Raw genomic sequence first — 17,140 nt, 5'->3', positions numbered from 1 at the left:
ACTGCATAACAGAACACTCATTGGCTGAACTTGTCTCGGGGCAGCATGGGTAGGTAACAGGACGATCTGATTGGTCCTTCAGGATGGGGCATTGAGGAGTGATATGGCGGGCGGGGACGGTGGGCGGGGACTGCGCTGATATGAAAAGTCTACGCAGACATTGAGCTGCACATTTGAGCAGATGAAGCACAGCCGTCACACAGGGGGCCTCCAGTGGCACAGCCCATGGGGCACTTTCCACACGCTCGTTGCGAGCCGCGACGTCGGCGGTTCGAGTCCGACCGTTGACCTTTGTCGCATGTCTCTCCCTCTTGCTCTTCCTGTTTCTCTACACTATCCTCTCTAATAAAGCTGAAACCCCCACCACCCCAAAAAAAAAGCACAGCTGTCATTTTTCATGCAGGGAATCTGATTTTTATTTATTCTTTCCACAGCCTGGCCCCCCCCACCCCCCAGGGGTCGCTGTGCCACCCATGCCCCGCACAAGGACGTGGGATGCATTCATCAACACGCCAGTGACCGAAACCCAAAGGTTGCAGGTTCGATTCCCAGGTAGGACAGTGATGTGCTCAAACTGAATTTCTTCAGTGTCTGTCCCATCTCGCTATATGAATGGATACTATATAAAAAAAGTTGGGTTAAGTTCCTCTGGGTGTCCCTGAGCAACACAACCCCAGATTTTCAGCCATTGCAGACACGGGGCACAGCTGGCAAATTAAATAGATGTTAGTTGGATTTTGGGATGTTTAGGCTGTGGGGTCCAGTCTGTGCTTTCAGTGTCTGAGCCCCTCGGCAAAGTACATGTCAAGGACAGCGGTGCCACATCTGGTACACTACATTACATTTATTTGGCAGACGCTTTTATCCAAAGCGACGTACAAAAGTGCATTTCATAGGTCAAAGACAACTACAAAACACAGGTTAAATAAGATACGATACTTATATCGTACAGCTATTTCTAGCCAAGAACACAGTTTAGTTCACACAGTGAACACTATTCTGACCTAGCCTCTGCAAAGCCAAATAGGCAGAAGAACAAGCTACGGTATTAGGATAAATACAAATTACCAAAAAGTTCTGGGATGGGGGAACATGTAACGAGTGTCATGAAAGGGGATTTAGAATGAAATATACAGAGTGGTGGTAGTTAGTCCAGGTATAGTCTGAAGAGATGATTCTTCAGACCTCGACGGAAGATGGGTAGTGAGGGAGAGGTTCGAAGAGGAACAGGGAGTTTGTTTCACCACTGGGGAGCTAGGGTGGAGAAGCTCTGTGATCCCTTTACTCGGGTGGGAGGGGGTACCCAGCTGCGCCCAGCTGCTGCGGAGCGGAGCGGTCGAGCAGCCCTATAGGATCAAATCGTGTCCTGCAAGTCGACAGGGTAGACAAAGCCACAGTCCTCAGACTCAGAGTCTGTCACTGTAACCACATGCCAGACCGGAATGACAGTTGTGTCTTTTTTTGGTGCGTGTATATATAGGGATAATTACCGCCGGATTAACTCCACAGTTCATGTCCACACTCTCTCAGATCGGCTGTGGGGTTCACACCTGAATGTGGCTGCTGTTGCAGATAATTGGACATTCCAAATTGGGGTGGAAATAAGATTTGTGTAGCCCCACGCATTTATATTTGAAAACAAAAAAAGAAAGAAAGAAACAAAATACAATTAATTACAAACCCACAGTTCATTCCAGACACGTTCAGCAATTTCTATTTCATATGTCTATTAAATTAAGAGAAAAAACCCTCCTTGGGAAAAAAAACCTAAACTTTTTATTTAAAAAAAAAAAAAAGAAAACAGTAGCGCTTGCATTTTTTGCAGACATCAGAAACAAATGTTTTTTTGAATCACGGTCCCAACTCTTTTACCGTGCTTTGCTCAGCATTTAGTTTCCGGCTAGATGTTGGGGAAATTGGCAAACGAAATGTCAGAATTCCGCTCTTTTTTCACACAGAGCCTAAACTCCCCAAATATGAAAGGGGAAATAACTGGGCCGTGCTTTTTTCTTTTTCCGGATGCTCGAGTGAGGAGAAACGGCGGCTGCTCTCAAACGCTTCGGAGGAAGCGCACGCCTGTCAGCGCTGCTCTGAACGGAAGGCTGAAGTGAAACGAGCAGCCTGCAAACTCGGCGCGGTAGATTAGGAGAAAAAGAGGAAAAAAAAAATGTGGATCAGAACAGCAAAAAAAAAAGTTAAAGTTACTCGCAGGATTGATTTAAAAAAGATTTTTTTTTAGGGATGCCTTTGGAGGAACTGTGAAAATGACAGGTTCTGGATTTTCAGTCAGAATACTGAAACTGTTTTCTGATTCAGTCGTGTAGAGCTGACCTACAGATTCACAAGAAAATTCTGTTTTAAAAAACAAGTAACTTTGTTTGTGACAAAGTTGTACCATTCCGTGACCTGAATCCTGTCTAAGAGTATCAGTCCGTAAAACATTTACGATTTACGGAATGCCTAGAAGGGGCGGGGGCAGGGGGGGGGCACAGTTTCCTGTCACAGACTGAAGGCCTTATTTCACCTGCCGTCGTGAGCTCCGAGCCACGCCCTTCAGACGACCTTGTCAGGAAACCGCAGCGAAGCTGACAGCGATCGGTCACCACGACGACGGTGCCACCTCCCCGCGGGGTTAGGGGCTTACTCCCCCCCCCCCCCTCCCCAGAGACAGAGACAGAGACAGACGCCCTCCCTCACCTCCCCCCCCCCTTTGGGAGCCGCAGCACACCCCTTCCCCTCGCGTGTTCCTCCGCGGCTCAAGGATACGCCGTCAGGCTTCGTGAGACCTCAGGCGGCCCGGGCTGGGAACCAATCGGAGTGTAACTGCCGTATAACTGTCGTGTTTTTCTATTGGCTGTCGGATGTCGGTTAGGTGTGTAATACGAGTCATGAATCGCTCTCAGTCCGGACCTCGGGATCTAGCCGCCAGACGCGTTTAGTGTTGCAGATTGAACAAATCATCCAACTGGATCTACGTCAGGGGCAGGTGATAGTTAAATGGTAACAAAGTGTAAGCACAAAAGTGGTTATGAAGAAATACGCACACTAAAGGAACTACTTTGTACCTGAACAGGGTACAGCCCCAGGGACAAGCACCTGTACTTTTATAACAGCACCTCTGTACTTTGTTTTCAGTGTGTGAAGGAAATTGATGAGTACACACTGTAGCTGGGTACTTTGATTCATTTCCCTATAATTGTACAAAAAAGTACAAATACATCATGAAAAAAGGGGTTAATCTCTCTGCACTCATTTGCCGCGAGTCCTTTGAGGTTCTGCTTCGTTTAGAGTTCTCGTTTCCCTCAAAATAAAACAAGAGAGCTGCTAGCCGAGCCTTAATGGCAAGAGGAAAAAAAAAAACAGAGCTATCAATGGAGATGATCCGACCGTCGATGAAAGATCAGAGCCGCCCGTGAGCCTGATTATGCACACGCTCTTACATCAGCCGGCGAGCGGCATCGATGGGTGGGAGCGTCAGCACTTTCTCTGTGCGAATCCCAGCGACCTTCGCTTCTCGACTCTTTGGGGGGGGTGGGGGCACGGGGGGGGGGGGCGCTTTGATCTGCTGACTGATGGAAATATGCTGAAGAACATTTACCCCCCCCCCCATGTCAAAGCCCCCCCAACCCTCCTGTGTCTTCAAAGGCTCTGCAGGGGTCAGATCTCCTAACTCCCAGACTTGAGCTCGTTTTGGAGTTGGCCTTCCTGTTCACTTACTCGACGATCACATTAAATTCCCATTTTCATATTTTTATGTCCCTCCCTTCCTGAAAGCCCCCTCAGTATGCCCTGTTTATTGCCTCATATTTTCTCTGCCGAGCCATTTTTGCTGCCACGGCCAGTTGGCCTGTGTGAATGCCGGTGTCATATTTTTAGCAGGCGCCTTAATTGCGAAGCTTACTGGAGGTTTGGATAACTTTGATTACCTCGACAAGTGCTTTTTTTTTTTTCCGTACAAGTCATATTAAGAATAGTTTAATTGCTTGTCTACGGAATAATTGCAATAATTCCTGGTTTTTATGATTACAATTAGGTTTAACAATGCCCGTTTGCTTGTAGATGTAATTTGAGTGCAATTATCCCAAGTTTGTTATGGCTATTCATAATTCATAATTCATAATTCACTTGCTCTTAATGGTTGCGTATTAGTGGGGGCTGCTGTTAGCCGAATGATAAGGAGCGTCACACCGTGAGCAGCTCTGAGATCCTCGGGTGAAACGGGCCACTTCATCACTGTTGCTTTTATTGTTATTATTGTTGTTTTAATTGGCATCGTAATTATTCAGCGCGAGCAGCCCGGAGGTGAAAAGTATCCTTCCTTTAAAGGTTTATAGCGGGGCTATGAGAGCGAGAGAGAGAGAGAGAGAGAGAGAGATACAGAGACACAGAGACACAGAGAGACAGAGAGAGAGACAGTGACATTGACAGAGAGACAGAGACAGTAACAATGACAGAGGGACAGAGACAAAGAGACAGACAGTGACAGAAACAGAGGGAGAGAGAGGTGGAGAAACAGAGACCGAGAGAGATTTTTGTGCACCTTTAAGTTATTCCAAAGCCGGAGTCCAGCAGGGTGGTTCAGACAGATTTTTTGTCAGCAGGGCTTGTACCTGTCCTGTCCCGGATTTCCTTCCCTGCTCTTACCCGGCCGTACAGCGGACCGTCATGTGCCTCCTCTCCTCTCGTCTTGGCCCTTAAAAGAAAAAAAAAACATTTGTCCCCGTCCCACCCCACTCTGTCTCGATGGCCGATAGGCCCGGCTTGGCCCTTTCCTGATGCCATTTCGGGTCTTAATCTAACAGACAGTGACTTCAGACTGATGTCAGCTGTAGACTGGCTGCTGCTATCCGTTATAAACATTACTGGGTGGAAACACAGAATAATAATAATAATAATAATAGGGTTGAGTGACAAATACAAGATGCAAGGGAAACGTGATTACGTTAAATTCAGAACAATAGGAATTAAATGGCCTATTGCTGTTGAATGATTGCACAAGGATCTACCCTGCCGACTTAAACTGTCCCTCAGTCGGCCAAGTTCTGACCAGTCATGCATTGCCTGAATCACTGGGCTAACGACCATCTATGTGCTAACGACCACGTTCAGGATTTTGTCTGGATCCCGGTTCCCGGGACAAATCCCGGCACTGTCTCCCCAGCTGGGTACACCACGGGACTGGGGGGAATATTTCTCTGGAACACCCAGCGCACACCTGGAGAAAACATTTCACGTTACGGGGGACCTCGCATGACCCCCCCCCCCCCCCCCCAGAACCTGCGCATGCAGTCGATACCGCGTCTGATGGGGGTCACGGCCCTTATGGGACTCATAACTTTCACGTTCGTCTCCCCCCGGAAGGTCACAGTACCGTCCGTACCCTTGAGAGAGAGAGAGAGAGAGAGGCACTTGCTCCAGAATCGCTTCATAAATAAACACGCCGGTAAAAAATAAATAAATAAAAAACCGCACGTTGTAACCCGCACGCGTTTGCCCTGGATAAGAGCGCCAGCTAGGCAAATAAATAACGACACAGAGCAGCGACGAACGTATGGAGTACGACGGGACGCGTTCCGAGCGACTGTTTCACAGGTACAGCGGCGAAAGACCACGTCAGCGGTTCTGTGCGCTCGGCTGGAATTACGTTCCGTTGGCGGCTGGCGGAATTGCCTGACAGCGCGCGTGTGCGTCAGAGAGAGAGAGCGTGTGTGGTGTGGGGCGACAGCTTTCCCGGGCGCCTCCGTTCCTGAGCGTGCCTTCCCTGCCTGTACCCCCCCCCTCCGCTGCGCGTTATCGTCCTTTCCCAGCTGAGCGCAAAGCGTTTCTCACGACGCTGGCGATGAATTCTTAACCACACCACCCGTAATCACTGCTTCACTGCCGGTCACGTGTCAAGCGTTTCGTTTCCTGGAATTTTGTTTTTATTTTTCAGAATTTTCTCTTCGCTTTTTTTTTTTTTGCTCCCCTGGTTGCCATGTCCCCTTGTCCTCTGGAATTCCACACAGATGGGCTGGGGGGGGGGGAGGAGGGACTTCTCTCGCCCCCCCCCCCCTTTCTTTTTGGCTTCTGTTTGGTGTGTAGCCGCTGACGCACGGCACGTTGAACGTAATCTCAGCACCTCCCCCCATCCCCCCCCCCCCACCCCCCCGGCCCCCCCGCTGGCACGGCGGCCCCCCCCAGCCGCGTATCGGGTTGGAGCGAATGCCAGATTGGAGCGCGCGCACATGCAGATGAGGTTTACCCAGGTCTGGGCACCGTGGGACGCGCAGGTTCGCACTGTGTTCAGACGCGTGATGCTGCATGTTATTCGCTCTGATTTAGACGGCTTAAGCCCATTCAGAATACACCCCCCCCGGAGCCTCCGTTTCTGCTCCCTAATTCATCTCACGAACATAGGCTATAACATTCTAAATACACAGTGTTTGAATGGAATCACCAATGACGACGGCTAATCTATGTACATTCCATTAATGTCTATGCAGTATTTATGCAGATTAAGCACCTTATTTGTCAGAATGCTATACAGCGAAGGACCTTAACATATTTTGAAAAATGATCTGTTGACAGGTTTGCTAATAAGGGGCAGACATACCATCAACGTTGCTCACTGTTCTTCTGCGACAGCTCAGAGCAGCTTGTTTTGTGGTGGCCCGGGGGGGGGGGGGGTGGGTTCTGGGGTCAAAGGTTAAATTCATTCCAGATTTTCTGCTGTACAGAGATATGCGACCTGTTTAGTTTGTGAAGAAACTGAAACATCTACAGCGTGAGATTGTTTCAGAAATGCAACCGTATATCTTTTTTGAGAGTAGCTACCTCTGTGGTTCTACCGTTAGCTTGTCTTCAGCTACGTTCAGCATGTTTTTTTTGCCGTTCCTCCGTGCTTGCAGTCCTCCAGCGATGTGTCCGTTCATCCGTGACCAATACCAGGCCTCCTGGCTCCAGTCGGAACAGGTCAGCAAAGAGCAAAAAAAAATAAAAAATAAAAAAAACCCATACTGTACCTCTAAATTCAATTCTGACAGACAAGCCAGTTGCTTCGTTGCCGTACAGCATTGCATTAATCTTAGACGGTTTTTTTTTTAGTTTGAATAGCAACTTCCCCTTAGATGACTCTGCAGTTCTGTATGAATGCTCAGGATCGTCAATACGGCTTTGCTTCTAGCTCACGGGCATGGGGGCCACCTCTAAAATTCCGTAAAGTAAGTGAAGACTTTCCAAAGTTGCACAAAACTTCCGAAAATATCTTCCGCAGCACGTTTTAACCTCCGTAGGAGTCGCGCGGTTTTTTGTCTGGGCGATGTGTGGCTGACTCACAGTGATTAACCCTTTAAGGTGTGAGGTCACGGATATGTGATTAGAACGTTGTTAACTGAACCTTCTGCTGCTGATGTCACAATGACTACTGAGAGCAATGGAGATCTAGAACACTGACTTAGAATTCAGAAAAATAGAAAAATTACCCCCCAAAAAAACTGCTCTTGAAAGGGTTGAAGCTACAGCAAATCCTGTGTCAGGAACACGGGGGTGGGGGGGGTTGGGTTTGGGGGGGGGGGGTAGAGACACCAAACAGTCTCTCTCTCTGACATTTCCGCAGCGGCCGGGCGAAATGAAAGGCAGACGGAGGGGAAAATGTCGCACAGCGGTGGACGGCGTCCGGCCCTGTTGTAGCTCTGTCTGTCCGCTCGGTGGGGGGTCGGGGGACCGGGGGGGGGGATCAGTAGTTCCAAAAAGGCGAGCGCGATTGTACCGCTGCGTGGCCGTGGTGAGCTGATCCGGTGGGGGGTGCATTGAAACCCAGTTTGTGTTCAGACCTGAATCAGGTCCGCGTGGCCTGGTCAGGTACAGACGGAACATCTGAGGGAATTTGGTCACTTGTGCTGCTACTCTAAGGCCCGGTAGCACTCCGGCTGTCCTGATACGATTTCTCAGAGTGTTATACGGGCCCTTGTTATTGCTTTCTTTGCCCTTCATTTCAAATGCTTTGCGGGTTAGGGATCGGGGGCAAGGGGGGAGGGGGGTGTTAAAATTGTCTGAAATGCCTGGTGATTCATCTGAAAACATAATACATTTTTTTTTTTTTGAGAGCGCTAAGCTGGCTGCAGGCGTTGTATATTTATGAGGGGTGCGGGGTTGGATATTTAAGAGGGGCGCAGGGCAGGATCTGCGGGGCTGATGGCAGCTTGCCTGCTCTCGTCAGCGTCCCAGGACGAGACACGAGGGGTCCCGCCGGGCTTCCGGAAACATCCGTCTCCGCCGCCGCCGGCGAGCTTTCCGGAGAAACACCTTCAAACTGTAATAAACAACGTCGTTATATCCAGATCACAAGATGAGGCGGCTCGGAAGTTTTGACATGGGCTGCAGCCGTCTGAATTATGAATTTCACCGGGCTGGGGTTCAGCATTTTAAGTGCGGAGTCTGCAGAGCTTCCTTGTTTTTGGCCGGATGTGTTCTTGTTTTGTGTGAAAACTTAAAAGAGGCAGATAGAAACAAATCTCTCATTTTAATGGGAGCAATTCCAAAAAAACTTTCCTGGAAATGAACCAGTACCGTTCCGGAAATCTTGACTTTCAATTTATTTTCATATTGAAGTGTTCAAGATGGTACTTTAAAGTGAGGGATTACTGACATTTCTACAGTTTAAGTGCATCTTTCTCCAACTGCGATAAAAACTGATCTGATGTAATTTTTTTTAAGAACTATTGACAGTGAATGAAGCTGTGCATTTTTAATATCAGGGATCTTTATGAGCAGTAGATCAATGATGCTCACCTGAATCTTAAATCTTTGAGCCATGCTATCATGCTATCCACAAAATATCCACAAAAACCAAGGATTGTTGAGCGTGGGATTGTTCCTGTAAATAAGTTCATCTGGATGCTTAGACGGCAAGAGTGAGAATGTTGTTGAGGACACGCCCTTATTTGTGGTTAATACCACAAGTCGAATCAAATCGATTTTATTTTTATAGTGATTTGTACAGAGAAATGTCACAAAGATGATTTACAGAATTAGGTAAATTGGGCAGAAACCAGGCCTGAACACTCAAAAAGCTAGCGAGGTAAAAGACAAAGTGTTTAAGATGCCTGGTGTAATGTATGAAATGGAATGTACCACCTCCTGCAGCACAGTGTCCCAATCGTTACACTGGGGCATTTGTTCTAGCTGTTGGGCCATAAGGAAGTCCATGACAGAAAAAAAACCTATGAGTTCTGCATTTAAGAGCCGTATCAGAAGCTAGACATGGCCACTCAGCAGGAAAAGGCTATGGGTGTGGGGGGGGAGGGGGGGGAGGAGGTTGTGTTGCTAAGGCTACGGCAGCTATCTAATTTGTCAGTCAGGATGAAAGTGTCCGACGGACCAGGAAATGAGATGCAACACGTTTTGAAGCCTGATGAGACCCGGACCGTGAAAAAAAGAAAAAAAAAAGAAAAAAAAGAGGGATACTTGGTTTAATAACCTGGCAGAAAGGACAGGTATCGACAGGCCCGCGCGCCGCCGTCCGACCGGGGGCAGATTGCCTGTGACAGGTGAGGGGGTGACAGGTGACCTTCGCCGAGCTGATATTCACAGCAATCATGCCGAACGGGCAGCGGCCTCTCACGCTGAGCAGGGCCGAGAGGAGCCTCCCCTCTCTCCTCCTGTCGTTCATTTCCCAAAACGGAAAAACGGGACACTTCAGCCTTCCTCATCACCATCATCATCATCATCAGAAGTATGTCATGTGCATTGCTCCTCTCCTCCTGCGTCTTTCCCAAAGAACGGATACTCAGACTTTTTACCGATCCATCATCATCAAAATCTATGCGTTGTCAGGGCAGAGACAGGCATTAACTTAGCCCTTCATAAATTATATCAAGAAAGCCTTGACTATCCCATTTTAATAATTGAATCAATTAAATTAATCACCTTGAAAAGGCAGTGGAGATCAGGCCCGTAAGTCGAGAGCGTTTTTCTCTCTCTGTTATTCACAGTGGGTCCTGCGTTGAGGTGGGAATCTGCATTCAGCCAGCTTGTGTTAAGCTCCTCTGTGCTCTCAGAGCAATGTTTCCGGCTGAGGAGCTCCTAAGATGCTGTGTCATGTCCCGTCTCCGTACTCCTTCACAAAAACACCCCGGCACCCCGCCCGGCTCGATCTGACTTGTTAGTCCGCCGGCATTAAATCTCTCACCGCTGTTGTTTTCTAACCCCTTCTCACTGGCAGCCGCCAAAAAAAAAAAAGTTATAACGACGAACGATGAAAAGTTTCATTAAGACGCGCGGAGCCGTGTTCCGCTAGTTCGTCCTGCGGTTTATTTACGGTCGTCCCTGACTGCCAGTATGGTTCTGAATGTGCCATAATTCTGACCTCACCGGGGAAAATGATTACCTACGGCGTTTTAACCTTTGTTTTGCTACCGCGAGTAGGCGTCCGCGAAAGTAGCCGTACTGTTTTAATGCCAGAAACACTTCTGTTTTATTTACGGCAAATCATCGCAGTCCTTGTTGAGGTTGAGAACTTACGGTGCCATTTCATTCAGTTAAGAGACTTCAATTCTAGACGCAGGAAGGATTGCCACCCTAAGCTAAGATCTGGCATGTGCATTGGGGGAAGAGGGGGGGTGGGGGTGTGCTGTCTGTGCACCCAAGCACCTGCCCTTTTTGACCATAGTTCCTGATGTGCCCCTTTGAGTAGATTTACCTGGTGCTTGGTTTACCTACAAACTAGGTACATTAAATGACCAGTATCTGCATGCCCCTGGGGCTGTTTTTCACAGTTTGGGCTTAGCCCTTTAGTTCCAGTGAAGGCAAATGTTAATGCTACAGCATGCAATTGCATTCTGGATGATTCTGTGCCTCCCCAGCAGTTTGGGGAAGGCCCTTTCCTGTTTTAGAATGACGATGCCCCAGGGCACACAGTGGGGTACGTATAGAAATGGTTTTGTTGAGAATTTCTTCTTAAATTTTTAAAATCTCACACTGTTTCTCTGCCTTTGTCACTATCTCCCCTACTCCACACCTTCACCTGACTTTGATTCCTGTGACATCACATACCGATTTATACCCTAAAGGGAGGGAAAGACTGTTTACGCCACAATAGACATAAATCAGCTCTGTTGGGACTGTTGGTTGAATCTTACTCACAATGTCATAACTGTTGCTATCTTAAATTTGCATTATCCTGGTAAATGTAGTTTTCTAGCCAAGTAACCCTATAACATAAATTTTAAAAAAGCACACATCCATATTGTTGGGGGTCCGGGCGGGGCATCTATCTATGAATATTTCCGATCCTGAATGGACACTATAATGGACCTGCCTGCGGGCCCATTCAATCCAGTTGCACGTAATTCCCTACACAATTCTGTAATATTGCAGATAAAGAGCTTTATGAAAAGTCACCAAATTAATGTCCCAGCAGTGACCCCTCTCTTGCTTTGGGCTGCTGTGTTCTAAACCAGGAAAACTGGAATACGTGCTTGAGCCTGTAATCACGTCCAAATAGGTATATTGTCGAATGGGCCCACATTTTATGCCAGGAAGCACAGAGCTTGTTGATGAGTATTTAACTATAAGGAATAGAAAAAAGAAAAAAGAAAAGAAAAAAAAAAAACACTTGTTGTCAACGGTAACGGAGCACTGGAGTGTAGCTGTCATATCATTGGTGGAGGAATGAGGAAGCACACTCATAGATATCTGGGAAGTTTATGAAGCGTAACTCCCTGGGGAGAAATATAGAAAAATAACTCTTAAATTCAGCATTATAGTGGGCTCTGAGTGTACAAAATTTAATGTACACGCAACTAATAATAGCCTATATGGCTTTATAAAGGAGTAGTTGTTTTGTTCATTTTTTTTTGCAATATGGGAAAGTGTCTAGTCGGTTCTGGCTCATTAGACTGTATACAACTTCAGCACTATATCTCGTGTCTTCACGAAATGAGCAAGATGTCTGACAACCGCCATGTTCCCCGTGGTGAAGTGTTTATCCGGAAAGATGGCGGAGAAGCACATTCACACGCTCGTCAGATACTCGTCAGGCAATGACCATCGCTAGAAGAATTGTTTTTTTTTTACACTAGATAAGCATATGGACAAAATGGAACGTTTACACAATATTCTTTTCTTGAGTGGCATTTTCAAGGCTTTTAAACCATTTATAAATTGGCTGAAAACCGAGAGATAGGCCTTGGAAATAATTTCCAACAGCTTTTGCTATTTACATACATATATATATATATATTTAAGTGAGTTTTTATTTTGTTTGGGGGATAAGCTCAGATTCTGGACCTGATCCTGTCCTGTTTTCCATTTTAGAATCCTCAATGAATCATGAGACATGACAACCTTCTGAACGTTCAGATCATCTGCCACCAGCTTATGGTCCAAAAAAAGCAAAATTGTGCATTGATTGTAAATCACAACAAGAGCATCAAGGACATTTAATTATAATCAATGACTCACATACAGTATCTGAAGCTGAAGTTCTTGCCCTTTTTCTCATATGCAAAACCTGCACATGAACAATACGAAGCCACTTCATAACAGTTCTGAAGTAGTTTTTTTTTCTCCAGGCACTTGACAAGGTGCTTGGTCTGAAATGAACAATCTTTCAGTGTTTAATTTTGAGCGGTTTAAAAACCGTTATCCACAGAGTTGTTAATGCAACAATGCACGTTCTGCACGTAAGAGACGATTTGGAATGGCCAGAGTGATTTGATATGAATCCGGAGGGCAAATTGAAAGGAATTAAGACACCAATTTGACCCTGAAACTTAATTAAATGAGGCAGCTCTATTAAAAATGTGATGTAATGTGCACGGTTCTGAATCACAGATTTCAGAGATGTTGGTTTTTAACAAAAGACTTCTCATTATGCCTTAGCAAATATGGTGACAGTTCATCAACCATATTTTTCATTTGCATAAAAAAATTCTCTTCAGCCATTTATTGCATGATGGAATTCAAACTGCACCTCAACCGCTCTCTGCGAAACTGGGGATTTTGGGGATTTTTATGTAAAAATAGTGAAGTTTTCGCACAATCAGTCAGCTATTAGAGGCTTATGAATCTGCACCCTGTGGCACGAAATGCTTCGTCTTCACTACACACTGTAAGGCGCTGTTCCTGGAAGTGTTATTGTGTTGAGTCTTCTGATTTGATTGGCCTCCTCCGAGTAAATCTGCCCTTAAGTGGGTTGCCTTAATGAGATGTCTGCTTCGCGGCAATTTGTGTGCATTGCTGGTTTTGCAGCTCAATGCTTCCTGAAGTTTAGTTAAAACATAAAATTAATTGCTTTATTTTGCTTTTTTATTTTTTTTGCTTTATTTTATTTTTCTGCCCTTTGAAGTGAGTCTGCCAGTGGTAAGAACCGTCACTGCCACAATAAAGCACGTCTGCACAGCGGCAGTTCCTCGCACTTCTACAGCAATATCATTTACTAACAGAATATGAATGAAATATGCTTTATTATAATATTTTCCCCACGACGGACTACTTAGCAAGCATGAAAAACCCTGCACTGTGTAACGATGGCGGACTGGTTCCACTGAGGAAGAGTTGGGCACGTGAACGCACAGTGCCGTCGCAAATTCAATCGGAAACTTTAATCACTCGAATGTGCGATAAAAAGCCGTTCGTTCGCAGTTCGTCTCGCAAGTCGCCTTAATGCGTTTGCTGCGTTTTCCGGAATGTGGCGCATGCCGAAATCAATTTTCACATCTTTTTATGGCTAGTTTTTTGTGTGTGACATCACTTTGGAGTTTTGGAGTTTTTTTTTTGGAAATCAGTCTGTCTGACATTCAGTGTGACAATCCGTTATGTGAACTGTTCCCTTTTGTCATTTAAGATTTAAAAAAAAAAATGTGTCAAGAGGTGTTGCCACTCAGTGCTGCCAAACCTGTAGCTCGAGTCACTGAATATTTCCCGGATAAATATATTTTAAAAGAACTTTGAAGTTCGGAACTGTCATGGCAATCCTCATTAATATTAGTCTGTTGGAGGAATGCAGGTTTGACTGCGATGCTTTCTTCACGCTCTGTAGTGTGGCGTCTGGGATTTCGAGGTGAAACACATTCACGACTCTAATGGGAGAATTGCACCGAAATCAGACAAATACTGCTGCGCTGGCTCAAACCTAGAGGAAAATAGGATAATTATAGGGGCCATTATTTACCCAATTAATAAACGATCAAACCGTCACCTAGGTTACTACTTTGCTCACGACTTTGGCTGATTATGGCACCAAGCCCTGCGAATGAAAAGAAAGAAAGAATCAATTACAGGGAAAATTGAATGAGCATTTATTACCACCTTGTTGCAGTTGTTGTTCAGTTTGTTGTGGCCCATGACGTGAATTGATTTGGCATAATTTCTGGCCTTTGTGTGGTTATTGCTGTACCCCCCCCCCCCCCTTTTGCTGAGCCTTACAATTAATGTGATTATACAAACATTTTTTTTGACCAAAAAAAATATATATTTCTCCCTTCCCTACCACCAAGTTGTTGTCTTTTTGAAAAGGTTATTTTGCTTCAGGCGAGAGAGGCGCGACCTCTTGTCTTTTCTTTTAGATTGTACGTGTTCAGTACTAAATATTAAGAGCCCAAAAGAAGCGAAAACAACAACAACCAAAAAAAAAAAAACTACTTTTGATTTGTTTCCACAGAGTCTGTGTTCATGCTGTGTACATAGCCAGAGCTCCTTTCATCTGTCAACTTCACCTTCAGCTAAGATTAGATTTTCATTTGCCTTCTGAGGCGTTGGATTTGATGAAAGTTAGAACCCAGAGACCCCAGCTAATTAGACAGATTTAAGTCGGCTGAAATGAGAACCATTTTCCAGTTTTTTTTTAAATCACCCTTGCTACTGTATTGTGACTAAGCGAATTAAACGAAGCAACCCCCACCCATGCCCCCCCCCCCCAAAAAAAAAAATGCACCTCTGTGCTTTTCTTTCTCAGTGTGATTGTTTGAATTCACCTCATCCAGCTACTGCATATGTTGCCTCAACCACTGACTATGTTGCCTCATCAACTGGATATGTTCTCTTATCCACTAAATATGTTACCTGAACCACTGGATATGTTACCTCATCCTCTGGAAATGTTGCTTCATCCACTGGATATGTTGCCTCATTCAGATAAGAATGATATTCAAATTGTTGGCGGTTGTGTCTATATATGAGTACTTTTCATATCTGAATGAACACACTATAATAGACATGCGGGTATGGGTGGAATTAATCCACTTGTACATAATTTCCCACATAATTCTGTAATATTGCAGAGGAGGAGCTTTGCAAAAAGTCACCAAATTAATGTTCCAACCTTGACCCCTCTCTTGCTTTGGGCTGCTGTGTTCTAACCAAGAAAATTGGAATACGTGCTCGAGCCTGTAATAACATACAATCCCATTCAAACAGTTTTTTTTTATATTCAGCCTATAATAAATTATTTTTGAGCAGTTGTGTGCGGTTGTAACGGTCGGCCATGGAGCTGCCCGAAACGTAAACAATACCACACAAGCGGTGACTGTAAAGTTTTATTACTCAATCATAAAAAAAAGGAGAAGCGATGAAGGTGAGGACAGAAAAAGAACGGCCAAGGCACCCAGTTGCTGACCGGACACAATCAGGGACAGAAAAACCACGAGCTGTGGGAGGAGGGAGGGCACCAGGTGCACTGATACTACACCTTTTATAGACGCCAGCACAGGTGCACCTAATGTCCCGAAAAGGAAAAAAAAAACCCCAAAATAGACAGGAGGGGGGACTGGAACACATAAGTGCAGTTCGTTATTTTATTTTCGTTACTATAGTAACGGGCTGTTTGAATGGACACGTCTACGGGCTTGCGGTGGACGAGGAGGGGTGAGATTGCCCGTTCAGGTTGGGGAAGGACATCCGAAATGACAAAAGCCACCCCTGGCCACGGGTCGCGAGCTTGCACCGGCTGTTTTGTCTGAGTGATTTCGGGGCTACAGACAATGTCGTCAGGGCAACCGACCGTCAAAAAAAAAACCCTGAAATGCCCGCCTAAGGTGGGGAGGGCCAAGACAAAGTAGGACATGCAGTATGAACAAGGAAAATTGTCCTCCACTGAAGTAATGCCCAGTTCCTCTCTCCAAAAATTGGTACCCCATGAATGTAACTCATTCAAATAATTTGAAGGTGATGGTGGTTTACTGTACGCAAGCAGGGCAGGACTGCTTGTTTGCTTCAGTGAATGTTGATTTATTTAAAGTTCCCACTTCATTTGTGTACGTTATCCCTGAGGAAGGCACCGTGGATTAACTAGTGAGCAATTCTTTGTTGTACAGTCAATTGTACGCCAAACACGGATTGTGTATGGCAGAATCTGTGGGCACGGTATTATTTATCCTTGTAAACAGTCTGTTTTGTAAATAAGAAGCATAAATCCCTCAGTGTTTATATAGCCTGAAAGGTTAATATTCTCCAAAAAGGAAAAAAATAACACCGGAAAATTCAAGAAATAAAGGCCCAACATCATCGCCCGCTCTACTCTGCAAGTTATTTTCAGCAAAAGTTAATCCAGAACCTCAAACGATGCCACCTTGCAGTCCCTCTCTCGTTCGTCGTTGCCTGCGATAAATTCGTATTTGTCTCGTGAGTTCTCTCTTAAACGTGCAATTAAACTGGCGTAATTGGACAACATAACCCCCCTCTGCACGGTGACGGAGACACTGTAAACAGCAAAATGTGCTTAACGGTCCTCACTCGCCCAGAGTTTTCTTAAAGCCCTTCTCTTGAGGCCCCCTCTCACACACTGAACTTGCAGCCTCAAATTTTTTTTCAGCCGTTTGACTAGAAAGCACCTTAATTAAAAAGCCCCTCTCTTATCTCCCAGGGTTATTATTCTGTGCCGTTGCCTTCCTGTGAGAGCCGAGCTTGGACGTGTTGCTGTATGACCTCGCAAAACGTTCTTCCACTATTTCTTTAAAAATTTTTTTTTTTTTTTAAACTTTTTCTTTTTTAACAGAGGCCAGTACTCAGAGGATCACCACAGAGAGAAAGTAAATCTCCATTAGACCGTTAATTTAGAGCCCGAATCTGGCGACGTACGTTTCCACAGGTCTGCAAGCCTTGAGTGCCAGTGCACACCGCTTTGGATATGCAGTCAGCTGTTTTCAGCCGTTTGACTGGAAAG

At 45.6% G+C, this 17,140-nt stretch overlaps 1 long non-coding RNA gene across 3 annotated transcripts in view; it reads left to right on the top strand.

The window, feature by feature from the left end:
• The first annotated feature begins 440 nt into the window (after window positions 1–440).
• The window catches only part of LOC135262716 (uncharacterized), a 123,310-nt gene continuing 106,610 nt past the window's right edge, over window positions 441–17,140 (top strand). For all 3 annotated transcript variants that reach the window (XR_010332307.1, XR_010332306.1, XR_010332305.1), the window contains exon 1: window positions 441–552. This is a non-coding gene — a long non-coding RNA (uncharacterized LOC135262716). The remainder of the gene's footprint in view (window positions 553–17,140) is intronic.

This window comes from Anguilla rostrata, chromosome 9 (assembly GCF_018555375.3).
Source record: "Anguilla rostrata isolate EN2019 chromosome 9, ASM1855537v3, whole genome shotgun sequence".
Classification (NCBI taxonomy): Eukaryota; Metazoa; Chordata; class Actinopteri; order Anguilliformes; family Anguillidae; genus Anguilla; species Anguilla rostrata.
Note: the sequence above shows the minus strand (reverse complement) of the source record. Positions and strands in the feature narration are given on the sequence as shown.